Source organism: Pezoporus flaviventris, unplaced genomic scaffold, assembly GCF_033815535.1.
Source record: "Pezoporus flaviventris isolate CSIRO_AGI_PZ_B2104156 unplaced genomic scaffold, CSIRO_AGI_Pfla_v1 ptg000066l, whole genome shotgun sequence".
Lineage (NCBI taxonomy): Eukaryota > Metazoa > Chordata > Aves > Psittaciformes > Psittacidae > Pezoporus > Pezoporus flaviventris.
The window spans coordinates 17,364,368-17,380,261 of NW_026892614.1; the positions used below are offsets into that span (position 1 = coordinate 17,364,368).

At 38.7% G+C, this 15,894-nt stretch overlaps 1 long non-coding RNA gene across 1 annotated transcript; it reads left to right on the forward strand.

Annotated features, from left to right (window-relative positions):
* The first annotated feature begins 799 nt into the window (after positions 1 to 799).
* LOC133278297 (uncharacterized) lies at positions 800 to 6,588 on the forward strand. Its single transcript, XR_009746504.1, has 4 exons — positions 800 to 976; positions 1,580 to 1,687; positions 1,934 to 2,194; positions 6,475 to 6,588. It is a non-coding gene; the product is annotated as an uncharacterized LOC133278297 (long non-coding RNA).
* The last annotated feature ends 9,306 nt before the right edge of the window (positions 6,589 to 15,894 follow it).

The window sequence follows — 15,894 nt, forward strand, 5'->3', positions numbered from 1 at the left end:
TGACAACAGCTCAAGGAAAGTGTAGGTTGAAGACAAACAATGCATCTGCCACAAAGCACATTAGTTAATAAAGCTTTTGTTACACTTTGATTCATTGTCTAGTTTGGAGTCAAGACTAGTTATTAAACATTTCAGAAAGAGAAAGGATTGCTATGACAACAAAATATGAATAATTCATCTGAAGGGGAGAGGGGACATGCAATAATAGAACAATTGCTAAAATTCTTCTTAAAGGATTTGTGTGCATCAAAAGCAATAATAAAAAGGACGAGTTTCAATCTATGCTATCTTGCTGACTGCATCTTAAAAACATCTTTCATTATTGGTGGCTTGCACAATACAAGTTAGAGTACAAAATGTGCAGCTTCTTACTTCTTATAAATTGAGAGCAGGAGCACAAGAAAACAATCAGGAAACCTCTCTGAGCATTGATGTTTTGGGTGGCTAGACTAGCTTAAAATATTTTTTTTTTCTGTCATAAATGTTGAGTCATCGAAGCCAATGACATGACCTCCAATACAGTAAAATACATTCCAAGTGAGAACATTCTAGTCTCTTCCAAAGGAATTTAAGGGAAGCGAGTTAAAGAATGAAAATGGGACCATCATCTTCATTGCTTTATTTTATGTATCATTTCAATCTCTTACCAAGAAGGCTTTTGCTGCCTTTTTTTTTTTTGTCGTTGGTGTTTTATTTGTTTTTGTTTCTCTTTAATACCCAGCATGGGCATTTTTAAGAAAGCACAACAAATTTTACTAAACGTATTTATTTTTTAAGCATCTGGTATATCTTTTCTTTCGAATAAAGATAGCAATCCACAAAGGAATTAAATACTGATCCCAACAAAAGCCACCCTATATTAATCTACAAAAGCAAACAGCCTACACAGCAGCAATGGAAGCTTTTCTCGCCTGCTTTTCCCTCTCTGGACCTGGAGAAGCAGCTATTTTAAAGACTCTTCTGGTACCACTGGGAGGTGTGTGACCTGTTTCTACCATGTGTTCACACATAAGGCAACCTGGATGAGATCGAAAGAGTATAAAAACCTTTCTGACTGTAAAAGGAAGGGAAGATCATCTGCTGTTTTAAAGACAGTAGTATATGAAGAGGACTGACAAAGATAAAAAGTCACCCCCCCCCCCCCCGAAACTCTAATCCTTCTCTATGTCTTTAAATAAATAGATTAAAATATAACAGTCTAGATTAGAGACTTTAAGATTGCATGTGTATTACTTAAAGTGGATTTGTGATAACACAAATGGGTGATTAGTTTAATAAAGTTTGATATCTGGTAATGTTTTGAGAAAATTAATTAAGGCAGCCATTCTCCTGCAGCATAAAATCTAGTTACTGTGGCTGCATTGCTGTGTTATTATACTCAAAAATGTCCTTAGGATTGTCAAGCACATACTTCTAGCAGCTAAACTGATGAGAAAGGAGGTCAGAACTCCTTTATCTGCTAAATAATCCAGGAACTGAAATAAATCTACACAATGGGCCTGAAAAATCAACTTTACAGAAAGTCTTTAAGCTCATACTCCTGATTCCTAATAGATCACTTTTTCTTTTTTTTTCACAGTGTGAACTTTCATAGACGCTAATGTGATTCACTCCAAAGAAGCTCCCAGATCTAAAATACTAATCTTAAGAGTCAGATGAGAGCTTACCGTCGCAGTGGATTCCAAAAGTAAGTTATGCATTGCCTACCTCAGCATGGTTTTTATGTGCTTTGCATTTACTACTTTGCCTTCAGTCTTTTCCCCTTGTATTTTTAAACAAGTTTAAAAAATCCTTCTCCTTTAACTTCTCCAAATATTAATCGTTTCTTCCTTGCATAATGGATTTCATATGCTCTCTAATGATGGATTAATCTGAAGAAGGTTTCACTGAAAAATAAGAGAAGAAAAGCTAATTGGTCTTTTCCATTTACAAGGCAAGCCTGCATGAGATCAGGGGTTAGCTGATGCTGGAGTGTCTGCCTGCACCTACAGTTGCAGCAGGGATGTGAAGCAAAGTACATCACACTGCAATGAGGAAGCATAACAGGGTTAACCTGGTCAAAGAAGTTAGCTCCAGTTGAATGTGGCATTCATGATACTTCATTTGTGATATGGGAGGCTCAGGACTTGTTCGTATAACAAGATCAATGTCTGAGATTCAATTTTTTCACTCTTTTGTGGGATCTCAGAAAAAGGTAAAATGTTATTACAGAAAATAAATGCGGTTTTGCAGCAGCTGATGCAAGACAGACGTCCCATCTGTGCAAGGACTGAGTCCCTGCATGGTTCAGTCCCCCAAGGATGGAATTGTAAATTACAATTAGACCATCCATGTGCTTCAGCAGCTGAACTTGGCTAGGTAGATTTTACAGGTACTAGCAGAAATGTGAAATTAAATCTCTTCCTTTCTTTGCTTTACGTGTGTGTTCTCAATAAGGGATGTGCTGCCTGGCCCAGATACAATCATCTTCCAAACTGTAGTATTCCTGAATCTCCAGAATGCAAGTTGTGTCTATGGGTACATCTGTAAAGGCACATTTGTAATTCCTAGTTTCTGATACCTGTATTTCTGTTGAGAACAGAAATGTGTCAAAATATCACAGAGAAAGCTCACGCTAGAGCTGTTTCTAAATTCAAGGAAAGTTTAAAACTCACTGATTTCAATAATCTGTGAAGGAAAACAACTTATTCACAAAATAACCAGTAAAAGGGAAATGTGAAATTCTACAAGCTATGCTGACCTAATGATATATCCAGCCCACTCTTTCTGTCAAAATATTTACTTAGTACAGGACACCACCTGAGCATCATCTGTGAATTTAAAGCCAATATTAAACCTGTCTGGTTTATTCACTGTTTCTCTGAAAGTGCTGTTTATCCATAGGATTATATTTTATGGAGAGAAGTCGTAAAAAAAAAAAAAAACAAGCAAGAAGTGTCACCTCACATTTTGCTGTGTTAATTCTAAATTATGTCAGTCCACCTTGCCAGCAATGCCATGTAATATTTCAGAAGCTTTCTAAAAATGCCCCCTGAAACTTGTACTCTAAGTAACATAATGACAGAAGTGTCCTTCTGTCTCTCTTCCTGCCTGTTGTGAAGTAGTTGCTATTGTTTTTATTGCAAATATGGAATGTTATAGTCACAGTACACTTCTCAGGTCACATTGTTTCTCTCTCTTATTGGAGAGTTTATCCAAGTTTGTCAAAAATAGATAGCCAAAGTTAGACTTAATTTTGCATAGATCTGAACGTCCAACAGCTTCTATTAATGTCACTTAGGGTAAGAGCATTCATTGCTTAATTAATCACTTAATAACCTGAGTCAGTTTTATATAGGAATGCAGGTCTACAATGCACGTATTATGTATTTGTTTATCTATCCTAAGTGCTGTTTAGAATTCTTATTTCTATTTACTGGTTGTTGGGAGGTTTTTTGCTTAAGAAGTGACTAAGCTGCAAACTGAAGGTGGGGGGGGAATTTTTCTAACTATGAAGTAGAAAACAACAAAATGAAAATGAGTGCAGTGGGCCCCATTAAATGGGTGGTAGAAAATCAGAATGGTTGTGCAGTTCTTAAGAACAAGGTAATGAGAGTATTAAAATAGAGAATGAGAGTTAACAACTTCAAGACCAGTAGAGCCCTGTTTCAGTGCTACATGGAGATGCTGTCTATGTAACAAGGGTTCTCAGTACTCTGAAGAAGGGACCGAACCCCATGCAGGACAGGTACCTCAGGCTTGGTTTGTGGCTAGAGGTCCAAGGAGACCACAGTAGATACTAAATGTGAGGAATCAAAAAAGCTACACTGAGCTAAATTCTTGTAAACAACCTAATAGGAGGAGGTAGGAACAGTTCAGAGTTCAATGTATTTAGAAAAAAAGAAAAAAAGTTTATTTGCTTGGAACTTGATAATTCCATAAAAATGCTAACACTAGGAAGATAAACAGCGAAATAGAGAGTAATGAACCCATTAGAAGAGCAAATCCAAATTAAATTTTTAAAATTTGCTGCTGACTGAAAAGGACAACTGCACCAGGAAACACTTTGCCCAAAGTATCATAAGGCAGATTTAATCCAGAGCCCTGGGTGCTGGGTCCTGCCTAACACAGCTGTGGGCAGCCGTAGGCTAGCGGCTCAGGTTAGCTGCTGGGACACATATGTTCTGTGTACCAACACTGTCTTCACTGCCTCATGCTTTGAAAAAATCTTCAGCTGTATGCACCCAGAATAGACAGAAATGCTCACAGGACATGTCTTAGTTCCTCAGAACAATAGAGAACATGCTCAGGGAAATTCCTGAATGACTTCCCAACTCTCTTGTGTTATGAAATCAGGCAATTGCAGAGCTAAGGTCTTTGAGTAGTAAAGGGGGCAGGAGCAACTCAGGACATACCTACACCAGTTCTTAATAAGATCATCTGCCACAAATTACAAGAAACAGAACTGCAAGAAAAGCAAGCAAGGTGTTCTTCAAAAACATACACTGACTATAAGCAAATACACTTTCCAAATATTGATGAGTGCTCAGTGAATGTTAGGACCAGTTTTTCTTTGAATACTTTTTCACCTTTGAGTGTGGATTCAGGTTTAATGGTCTTGTTTGCAAGCCATTTGTGTCTGCCTTTCACAATCATTTGGGTGCTTGAGGTCTTCTACTACTGCGTAAGGCAAATGTCAGGCTGAAACGCACAAATGTTTGTTGAGAGAATACTTCATGTAGTGTAAAATTTCCTATTTAGATTGTGTGCTGGGGTGAAGAATTAGGTAAATCATCCAGAAACAAAGAGGTTGAGTTGTGTAACAAAGCATCAGAGCATGAACTGTGAATGGGGAATCAGTGGAACAACCTACAAATGTTTTGTAGACAAGGAACTAGTTTATTGATGGCATTCCAGTATAATCTCTAACTGTTAAATTTGCGGTTGCTATAGTCTGGATAAGGACAGTTTCCCAGAGAAAGGAATACATGTACATGCTTGGAAATATTTCTGGAGTTTATTTATTTGTTCATGTCTACAAATATACAGGATGACATCCTGCTGAAGTGTCCTATTGAAACAGTTTGCCTAGAGCAGTTGTCTTCATCCTTGAAGATATTCAAACCCTGACTGGACATGATCCTTGGCAGCCTGCTCTAGCAGATCTGCTTTGTGCAGGAATGTCAGACTAGATGACCTTCAACATCAGCATTGTTATCTGTTCTTCAGTTCTTCCATTTATTTCCATGGTTAACTTCATCACGTCAGATCCTTCACTGATGAAGATCTGCGCATCTCAAATAAAATCAAATCTAGTGAAGCCATTGAGCTTTTACACCAGAGAATTTTTTGCATGAATTGAAACCCCTGGGAATAGTAAAGCCCAGGAAGACTGATCCAGCAGTGCCTTTGGGTAGTCCCACTTGTGAGCCTAACATTGTATGGTGCTGCCATTTTGAACTGGTGGTGTTTTACTCTCATAATGCACAGGTGTCACACTAGTGACCCAGCATGGATGGTAATGGTATACCACTACTATTACCACTACTCTTGTATCTCATGTTCTTTTGCTGGGAGTGGAACAACAGTAAGAGATTTAGAAGACTTCTTTAGTGGAAATCCATACAGTGACTAAATGAGACTGAACTATCCCTGTAGCACAGAGTCACTTAAAATATGCTTTACTTCAAGCTATGGAAATCAACATAACCTTTCTAGTCAATTTTTTATGGCACAAACTGAGTTCTTGCTATTTTAATTGTTGTTTTTCAAGAACTCTTCTAAGTAATCTTGCCATTTGCCATTAAAAAAAAAAGAAAAAAATAAAAAAAGAAAAAAAACAAAAAAGGGGAAATCAGACTAAATGATGGATTAGTCTTTAAAAAAAAAAAAACACATTAATCATGGCCACTCTTAGAATCATAGAATCATTTAGGTTGGAAAAAACCTTTAAGATGATGTTCATTTTTACATTGTATTGCCATGTCATGCTTAAGAAAGCATGCTGTAAGCTAATAAAGGAATACAAAAGAGCTACTCGAGTTAGCTGATCCTTAAAGAAAGGCAAGAATTTTTAAGAGGGGAAAGAAAAAGAATTAGCTTTTTAATATCCTGCTTGCATTATGCTACGTGCATCTATCAACAGATGAGAGAGGCAACTTAAATCTCAGCAAGTAGAAGCAGACATAGATGTCCTACTGTGATTTTAATTCAGTGTATAAATATCTAAGGGGGAAAAAAGTGAACCCAAGAGGTAATTTAGAGGTATTAGTAATATATTCAATAGTTAACATTGTTGGAAATTATTAGAAGGTAAACCAATGAAGAGTGAAAAGGGAGAAGCAAATCTATTTTGTTATACCAAACCATGGTAGCTGTGATTGTGATCTAATTGCTGGTCAGGATCTGTTTTCAAAGATAAGATTGTTAGGCCTAGAATGTCAGGCATGATTAGATACTGTACCATGTCATAATTTAATTTACTGATTTATACAGGTCTGACAAAGGGTTTGATGAACTGAACACAAAGGAGAAGAATAATGGGAACAGGGATCTAAATGGTTACGTGAGTTACTGCTTTCCGCTTCCTTCCCGACCAGAGGTATAGGGCTTCATTTTTTATACTAGGATTCAGAATCAGTGTCAGGTGCTAGTAACAAAGAAACACAGGGAATAAGTCCTACTATACTAAAGGTTGCATTTTCTCAATGTGTAATTAATTTTACTTCATTTCTTAGTGCCTCATGTAAGCAACTCACTGGGTTTTAAAAATCTTGTGGAAAGAAGAACATGGGAAAAGTACCATTTAGAGCAGATATCTCTTATAGTGAAAAATACAGATCCAGGGTCAAGGGATCTCAGGCCTACCAGGCATCATCTGGTACCATTGCTGCCAGACATCAGGTGGAGACTGAATTTCTGACTCATCTGCTGCCATGGATTCTGAATCGTCACTATTCAACTTCTTGTTGCAAAGAAGCTTTGACACCGGCTAAGAAATGTGATATAAAACTAAAGTCTGCTTTTCTCTACTAAGATATGAGATATGCAAGGTAAAAGGAGGTGTATAATTTAATAATTTGTATAATTTAGCTCTGTCCCCAGTGTAGACAGCTTGGTGGAAAATTGGGACCATGAATATAGTCAGGTTATGCTAAGGTTCCTCTATATCTCTCCAGAGCAGCTGGGACATGTATATCAGAAAGGTCGTTAGAGATAAGCTTGTAAGGTGAGAACTTTGATCTTGGGGGTGGGGGGTGAGGGTGTTGGGGGGATAGACTTGGACATTGTTCATGGTAATAACTATGAGTATGTAAAAGAGGGGAGCACATTTCTGTAATTATTTAAAGGGTTGCTTCCTTCTGCCATTTGTTTTAATTGCAAACTACAGAATCAGAAGCCATTTTGGACATATTAAGGGACACTTATCTAAACAAGCAGGTAAGAGTATCTGTTTAAAATACAGTAACTGAGAAAAGAAGCAATAGAGCATTTGGGTTTATTTATATTGTATTTTATTTTAAATAATATGAAATTCTTTTTATAAGGTTAAATAAGGTGCCCACACTAGAGAAGCCAGTACTAAGAACCAGTTGTGTTTTAATGGAAGGGACTGAAAAGAGGCACAATGATGAAAAATTGTATGGTCACCTTTTTCAGAGCAGCTTCCCATTTCTAAAACAGGAAATTATGTGAAGATTAATAGTGCCTCCCAAGCCGATCGTCGAGAAAGCACATAGCAAGCCAGCAGCAACAGGAGCTATTCTTAGCTTGCAGCTTGGCTATATGTGGTCGCTGAGCAGTGTACAAAGAGGTAAGGCTCTCCCTCCAGTTCCCAGTGATGGATATCACTCTCTCCACAGGCACATTGTGACAGTTTAGAGAGATCTTGGAGAGGTGAAACATCTGAGTGAGCGCGGAAACCGAACTGCCCTGACACAGCCCCAGTCTGCATTGCTGTTATCCATTTTAAGGCTCTACTCAGTCTCTTCTATGGGAAGCTGTAGGAAAGAGTAGCTTTGTGGTCCTAAATGAGATGCTAGCAAAGCTTTGTATCCTCTGCTAAGTGTTTCTTACCTGTAAAGCTTTGCTAATATAAATTCAGACTCTTGAAATGGCATGACCTAAGCTCAAATAAGTCCTCTTATTTCTACATAACTATTTATATCTAGGTTTTTTTGTAAATACATATATGTTGGTGGTCATTAAGAAAGCTTCATCTCCTCATCCTTGCCATACAGTGAGGTTGGAAACCCAACAGTTCTCTGTGCTGTAAGCAGTAGGCTGTTTGAGTTAGTATATAAATGTTACTTTTTGAGATGTTCGCTACTGTAGGGCCTGTATGCATGTGTGTGTATGTGCGGATGCATACATATTAATGCTTATGTGTTTCCCCTGTAACAACCAAACAGGAAAATTACAGTTACAAGAGGGTCTTGCTTCTGCTCAAAGTTCCAGCTCCAGTGAGCTGTGGTGACTGTTTATGGTACATAAATTGCCCTTCTGAGAGAGAGAGAATGGAAATTAGCAAAACTCCCCAAAGAAACTTTTGAACGCTTCCAAGTATTGAGTCAGATTTTTACTGTCTGACAGTGTTGTTTGGTCACTGTCTGGAAAAGGAGATTCACAGTACAAATCCAGTAATTACAGAGTGCCTTCTTGAGTACCACTTGCAGTTACAGTATTAGAAACAATATGCATGGCTGCAAGGAGGGAACACCTTGCAATTCAAAACCCATAATTTGTTTAGACAGAGCCATGTGTGAAAGGAGTCTTAAGTTTTAACTAACTCAGAAGGTTTTGAGCACATTATGGCAGTGAAAATGCAATGAATGACAAATGTTTAGGGCCTGTCGCTGTAAAACCCTCCAATGAATTCATTCAAGAGCCTGCTTAAAAATTTGTGTCACAACTAAAAAAAAATAAATATATCCATGCAACAGCAACAAAAGCCCAGCCCTCGGAGGCAAAACATATTTTAACCAAGAGGTGGCTGTGGAATGTCTGTTCTATACCTTTTTGAGTGACTTTTTGTGACACCAATGTGAAAAAGACAGTTTGAGATAAATGAAGAATATTTGTTCAGGGGAAATGAAGAAAGGAAAAGCAAATGCTGAAGAATTTTTCATCACAAAAGGGAAGATTTCAAGATGACTTAAAGAAACATTCAGAAAGATGAAGGACATGGTTAAACCTGAAAAAGATAATCAGTATACACAAATGAGAAGTTCAAAACATGGCTTTATAATGGCCTTTTTGTTATTTGGGTTTAGCTAGGGAAAGGTAAGGCAGCTTGACAGCAGGAGTGCCTATCAGTAATTAATTTCTAGGTTTAAAGGTGCAACCTACCCAGGAAAACCTTTGCTGTTTTTAATGAAAACAGTTGCAGCTTGGTACACAGATGAAGGTAAAAAGGTTTTTATTTATTTATTTAAATGATGGCTTTGGATAAAAAATTTAAACGCAGTGGGTAGAGAGATCCTGCAGATCTGTGAATTGATCTTGTGTGTGTCTCTGCTGACTGAGAAACGGGCAGACTGGCTGGGATTAAATAGAAAAAAGTAACTCTCTATAACGTTCATGGGAAAACTGAAAGGTTTTTTTTATTTAAGAGCCTGAAATATTTTTAACTTTGGCACAATTTTGTACTTTTGTCTTCTGGCCAGGATAGTTTGTCTGTAATTAATATAGACCCCTAAAAACAGGGCCCAGTATATATCCCTGCCACAGTTAACTGTGACTTCTGCCTAGTGCTGGGGAGCATGAGGTTATCATTCAGCCTCATTTGGGTGCAATGGGATGTAGGATGGAAAGGGTTTACATGTATGAAAACTTAGTGGGGTAGGACAAAATATACCTTAACTTACATCTCTCCTGCTTTAATAAATTATTCTGTAGGGATTATAATTGCAAAGTACAGTATGGGACAGAGCTTTATGATGGAAATTGTCTGCTGTGCAGGGTTCTGCTTGTTCAAACATTAGTCAGTAAAACACGAGAACTGAATAGATCATATTTATCTGGAATGTAATTGTAGCTAGCTTATAGACTATTTTCTGTTCTATTGAAGTTGTCAGGTCTCCACAGAGCACTTGTCAAATCAAGCATTGCAGCAGTGGATTGAGGCTGGAGGGCTGCTAACTGCATTAAGATGCAATCTGAGAAGCAGCTAAATAAACTTCTACTCAACAGTGCAGTAGCCCTTTTCACTCCAGGAAGAAAATTCTAATGGAGCAAAATGGCATATAGATTTGAAAATGCCACCCTTAAGCTGAAAAACAAAGAAAAACTGAATCTAAATCTCCGCACATGTCATTTTACACCAGAAAATATTGTTATTAGCTGGAGCTTGGCTTCCCTTGCTACAGCAAAACCCTTGACCCCTCCTGAGCCTTATGGAGAGTTGTACCAAAGAGATTACCCTGGAGGTGGAACTCCTGGTTTCTTGACTTTGTAGTGGGGGTTGATTCCCTAAGAATTTCTGCTCCATCCCTACTTCCTAAAGCTTCCTGTTCAATGGTGACTTTGAGCATCTGAGCCATGGATGCTGGTAAGGCTCTTTTTCAACTCAAAATGTTAAGAAAGCAACATTTTTTGTGGTTGTATAGTTGTAGCTAAATAAACTTCTTTGTTGTTCAGACTTTCTCTCTGCAATACTCATATAAACATATGCTCTTTGCTGCATTTTTCCCCAATTTAAACATTCCTCATGCATAGATCAGGTGGTAAGGTTCCTATGTCCCTTCCTCACTTTAAGAGTCACCGTCCTTTATTGACCTTTTTAGATGAGTAGCAAGGCACGATTAGATCTCAGATGTGTCCATTCTTTGCTTTTCTCAATCTAACTGCACACTAATAATTGATGATTTTTCAACAGTTTTCTGAAATTGTTTACCATGTAGAAAATACACACCTGCTGTACAGTCGCAATAAATTTGATCCTTCCCTTCATCTCTTTACTCTTACTGCAGGTTCTGTAAAGTCAGAGAAACCCACTGATGGCTGATTGCAGGGGCTCTCCATTTGTTTTCTACTGACGACTCTTTATCAGATTTGCTCAGTGTATGAGTAAATGGATTATTTTTCTAAATGGGAATTCTGCCTGGGCTCTGCAAGTCAAGCTATATTCCCATTCTCACATTATTACCACCAGTAAGGAATCTGCAGCCAGAGACTCAGCTGACAACGTTGTCAATGATGCATGAATCAGGCTAGATTACAGTTGCTCTTCCACAGTTGCAGTAGAGCTACAGTGTGAACTGAAGATGAAGCTACTTTTTTTTTTTTGGTTGCTGAAACAAGCAGAAGGGACAGGGTGACTACATAGAAGGCAAAATACTGAAATTATTGGAAGTACCATTATGATGAGCTTTATTTCTTAATGGTCACCACTTCATATTGGTTATTCTCTATGTATCAAGTGCCCTAAAAGGCATCTTCTGTAACAGCTTTTCACTCTCTTCTATATTTTTTTTACTTTGTAATTGCAGTGAACGTAATTTTGGGCTTCTACATTCTGAGGCCAGCAGGACTAGGGAAGTGATTGTCCCCCTGTACTCGATAGTAGTGAAGCCACACCTTGAATACTGTGTTCAGTTTTGGTCTCCTGATTACAAGAAAGCCATTGAGGGGTGGGTCCAAAGAGCTACAAAGCTGATGAAGGGACTAGGGAATAAATCCTGTGAAGAGTAGCAGAAGGAACTTGGTTTGGTTCGCCTGGAGAGAAGGAGGCTCAGGAGAGACATTATTGCTCTCTACAACTACCTAAAAGGGGGTTGAAGATGGCAGAAGGTGTTGATAATAGGTTGCAAGTGATAGGACAACAGGATAGGACAATCATATGCCTCAAGTTGCACCAGGGGAAATTTAGATTGGATATTAGGAAAAATGTCTTCATTGCCAAGCATTGGAACAGGCTGTTCAAGGAAGTGGTTGGGTCACCATCGCTGGTGGTATTTAAAGGATGTGTAGATGTGGTTCTTAGGAGCCTGTTTTTTTGGTGGACTTGGCAGTGTTAGGTTAGCAGTTGGACTTGATGCTTTTAAAAGTCTTTTCCCACCTAAATGATGCAGTGATTCTATGGTTCTCATTCTTCCATCTGCATACCAATCACTGCCCTTTTCTCAAGGTTTCCAGAACTTCAGTGAAGATGCTTTCTTAAATCTAAAAATATGAGCATTTTCAGTGGTCCCTGGTGCTCTTTCAGATTAGTTTTGAGATCCTTTTTCCTTTACCAAAGAAAAAAAAGTGCTGGTGATATTATTCAATTGCTTTATTTCTTATTTTAATTTGATATCTTTTTTGCTTGGTAAACTGGAAGATGAAGTCCTTGTTTTATGAAAAAAGGTAATAACCTTAGCTATTAGAGATGATTAATTAAGCAGTTACTATGGCTAGGACAAGCTTGAGAAACAGTGATAAAATATGTAAGGGACCTGGAGGTTCAGGTGAATGGACATAAGATTTTTAGGGGTTCTTGCTTCCAAATTGTGACCTACAAGGGAAAGCTATCTGGTGATGAATGTGAAAGTACTTCTTGGGTTTCATCTTAATAAAAAAATCATATATCACCAAAAAGAAAACCCTAAACCAAACACAAACTTTAGTGACTGCCACACAAGCAGGTGCTATATGAAAGAAAAAAAAGAAAAACAAATTAGAAATTAAACTACTCTTTTGTTAAAGTCAAAAGGAAGGGTTTGGAGTTTTTGTGTCAGGCAGTTTGGAAGAATTTGGCTTATCCTAGAGCTCTGGTCTCATGATCCATGCAGATTTTGTAACACAAGAAATGAACAAAAACTGTTTGGAAAGAGGAAGTTTCGTAGAAGAAACACCTAAAATTTCTGTGCATTAGAATACATGGGAAAAAGCAGTTCTAACCTTTGGGGAGACTCTGCCTTCTGGCTGCACTTTATACTTAAGGAATTAAAAAAGACTTTGTAGGTCACTACTCTGCAGTGAGGTCACAACATAGAGGTTGCACCACTCCTGGTACCATGAATTCAGTACCAAGGAATCTGATGTACCTGTTGATAAGGAGTATGTCAGAGTAAAGACTGGCTCTTTTCTGTCCCATCTTTGCCTAGAGCAGTAGGTTATTCACTCAGGATTTCTCAGAGGAGTCATCTCTCTTCACCCATTTCTTTCCGTCTTTGGGGTCTCTGAAGGCATCTCTCACTTTTCTTTTCTTTATAAAGCTCCAGATCTTTAGCTGTACATGCCCAGAGAAAATTAAGATTACTTTTTTCTGTTTGGTTTTGAACTTAACACCATCTGATGAAAAGTTTCTTGGCTTTTCTTGGTTTCAGAGAGGCACCTGATGGGTTTGTTCTCTACACCTCCAGGGTCATTCGCTGATAGTATGTCATGTGGAGGAAGAAAAGGAGGGCCAGCTTTGATCACTGGCATCACACTAACTCAAAGGAAAAAATATCAAGTAAAGAAAAATGTGATATAACAAACTGGGGAACTGAGAAAGCTAATGCAAGAAGTAACACTGAGTGACTTTCTGTTCCCATTGTCAGAGAGATGGATCTGAACTCTTCAGGAAGCACAGTGAGGGGCAAATGCTGAAGCTACCTGGGAAATGGCACAATGTGCCTCTGGCTACATTTACGTGAAAGAGCCATCTCCATACTGCAGGTTGATAAAAATATACATGTGGGTTTTATGTGCAAAAAGATAGGTGAGATGATCCCTTACCTTTAATCACAGACTATTCTAAGAGGATTAGGGAAAATGTTGACTTCCTCTGGGATCAGTAAGGTAGAAAGAAAAATCACCGTGTTTATTTCTGGGCACTCCCTCCAAGGCTTTGCAGGTGACAGGCCCAGTGAAAGCATCCATCTCCGCTCTGTGCTCAGTAAGCAGAAAATGAAACAGAAGAGTCAGTGTGACAGTGAGTGATTTCAAGCCACTTGTAAAGACATGCATTCAACCTGAGGCCATCAGCTCAGGAACCCTCACAACAATAGGGGTAGTTTTTAATAAAACCGAAGCCACCAGCATCCAAAGGGATCTTGAGCAAGACGAACAGCAAACTCAGTCTTCTAAAATGTGTGCTGCTTATCAAGGCACAAAAGTTCCCCAAGGCATTTTGTCAGCATTTAAAGTTACTATGGGTATTCTTGCCTGCCCTCACCTGGATTCAGCCCCCCCTCAGCTCAAGAAATTTCTTCCAAAACAGACTGCAGCAGCAGATAATAATTGTTTCTCTTCTCTTTTTGTCTTAGAACATCTGAATAAAAGGCATTGCTCCTTTCCCAATGTCTGGCTCTCTCAAACCATCTGTCTAAGACTGGACAAGGGAAGGTGAATAATATGTAAATCCTGGGACTGATGTGATTTTTACCGTATGCTACTGAACTGGTACTGCACTGCTCTAGGCAACTTGTATATAAATACAGCATTTGCCAGAGGAGGCAACTCAAAACTGCACTTCAGTGGCTCTCAAAATGTTGGTATCATGTTCTCTTCAACCTCTGAGCACTCACTGAGAAGCAGATGTTCAGCAAAACAGGACATTTTTCAGTAGAGTCCTGGATGCTTAGGTAGATGTGTGGGCTCACTCCAACATTACCAGGACTCCACCATTTAGGTTCTGAATCATAGTAAACTGACATTAAAATCTTAAACAAGAAGACAGTTTTCTACCTGTATCTTCCTAATGGCAGTGTCTTCATCTAGCAGTCTGTAGTCAGCCTTTCTCTTAATCTCTTCTGGAGTTTTCACTAAACACAGCCAGATCATTCAGCCTCTTGCCTGTGAGAATGAAGACCAAATCCAAGTGTTTTGTGATCCTGTTTCTAGGCCAAGAAGTAGTTAACTTTTTATCTGAAGTAGAAAAGCTGTAATGTGTGGTATTGAGAGTGGTTGAATTCATTGTGTGGGAGTCAGAGCTTCCAACAGGCATGCAAGAGGCAGGTTCAGAAAGCTGGTGTGGGTAGCCCAGCTAGAGACATCAGACTGGCTCTTGTGCATCTCAGATGCCGGTTGTTGACCCAGTTTTGGCTGGGATAGAGTTAATTTTCTTTTCAGTAGCTGGTACAGTGCTGTGGTTTGGATTTACTATGAGAATCATGTTGTTAACACCCGATGTTTTAGTTATGGCTAAGTAGCGCCTACCCTGATTGAAGACTTTGCAGTCTCTCATGCTCTGCAGGTAGGAAGTGGCACAAGAAACCAGGAAGAAACACAGCCAGGATAGTTGACCCAAACTAGCCAAAGGGGTAGTCCATACCATAGAGTGTCATTCTCAGTATACAAACTATGGGGAGCTAGCCAGGAGCAGCTGATCGCTGCTCAGGGATGGGCTGGGAATTGGTCAGTGGGTGGTGAGCAATTGCATTGTGCATCCCTTGTTCTTCTGAGGTTTTATTCCTCTTTTTCTGTCCTTTCTTGCTGCAATTATTAGTATTGGTATTACTAATATCATTAGTATTATTAAATTTTAATTAGTTTTATTTCAATTATTAAAATGTTCTTATCTCAAGACATGAATTTTACATTTTTCCAAGTCTCTTCCCCATCCCACCGGGGGAGGCAGGGGAGTGAGCATGCAAATGTCTGAGTAGTACTTACTTTCTGGCTAGGGTTAAACCATGACAGTTGTAAAAACTGTCTGGTGAGATGATTTCTCCTCTCTTTCTTTTACTGGGTACAGAGCAAGTTCAAATGGCAAAATCTCAGCCTGTTTTGCAAAAGGGGATTCTTGTTTTCCAGCCTGCTACAATTTTCAGCTTTTCCTTGAGTGTGTGTGCTAGGATATGCTTTCTGTTGCAGCAGAGATCAATAGCAAATGATACCTTTGAAGAGTGGGATTTGGGGGATTCTGCAGGAAATCAGAGAAAACAGCATTATACAAGCTATTGTTTCCTTGAGAGGGTGACCTTGTGTAGTATTTGGTCTTTCCAAGCA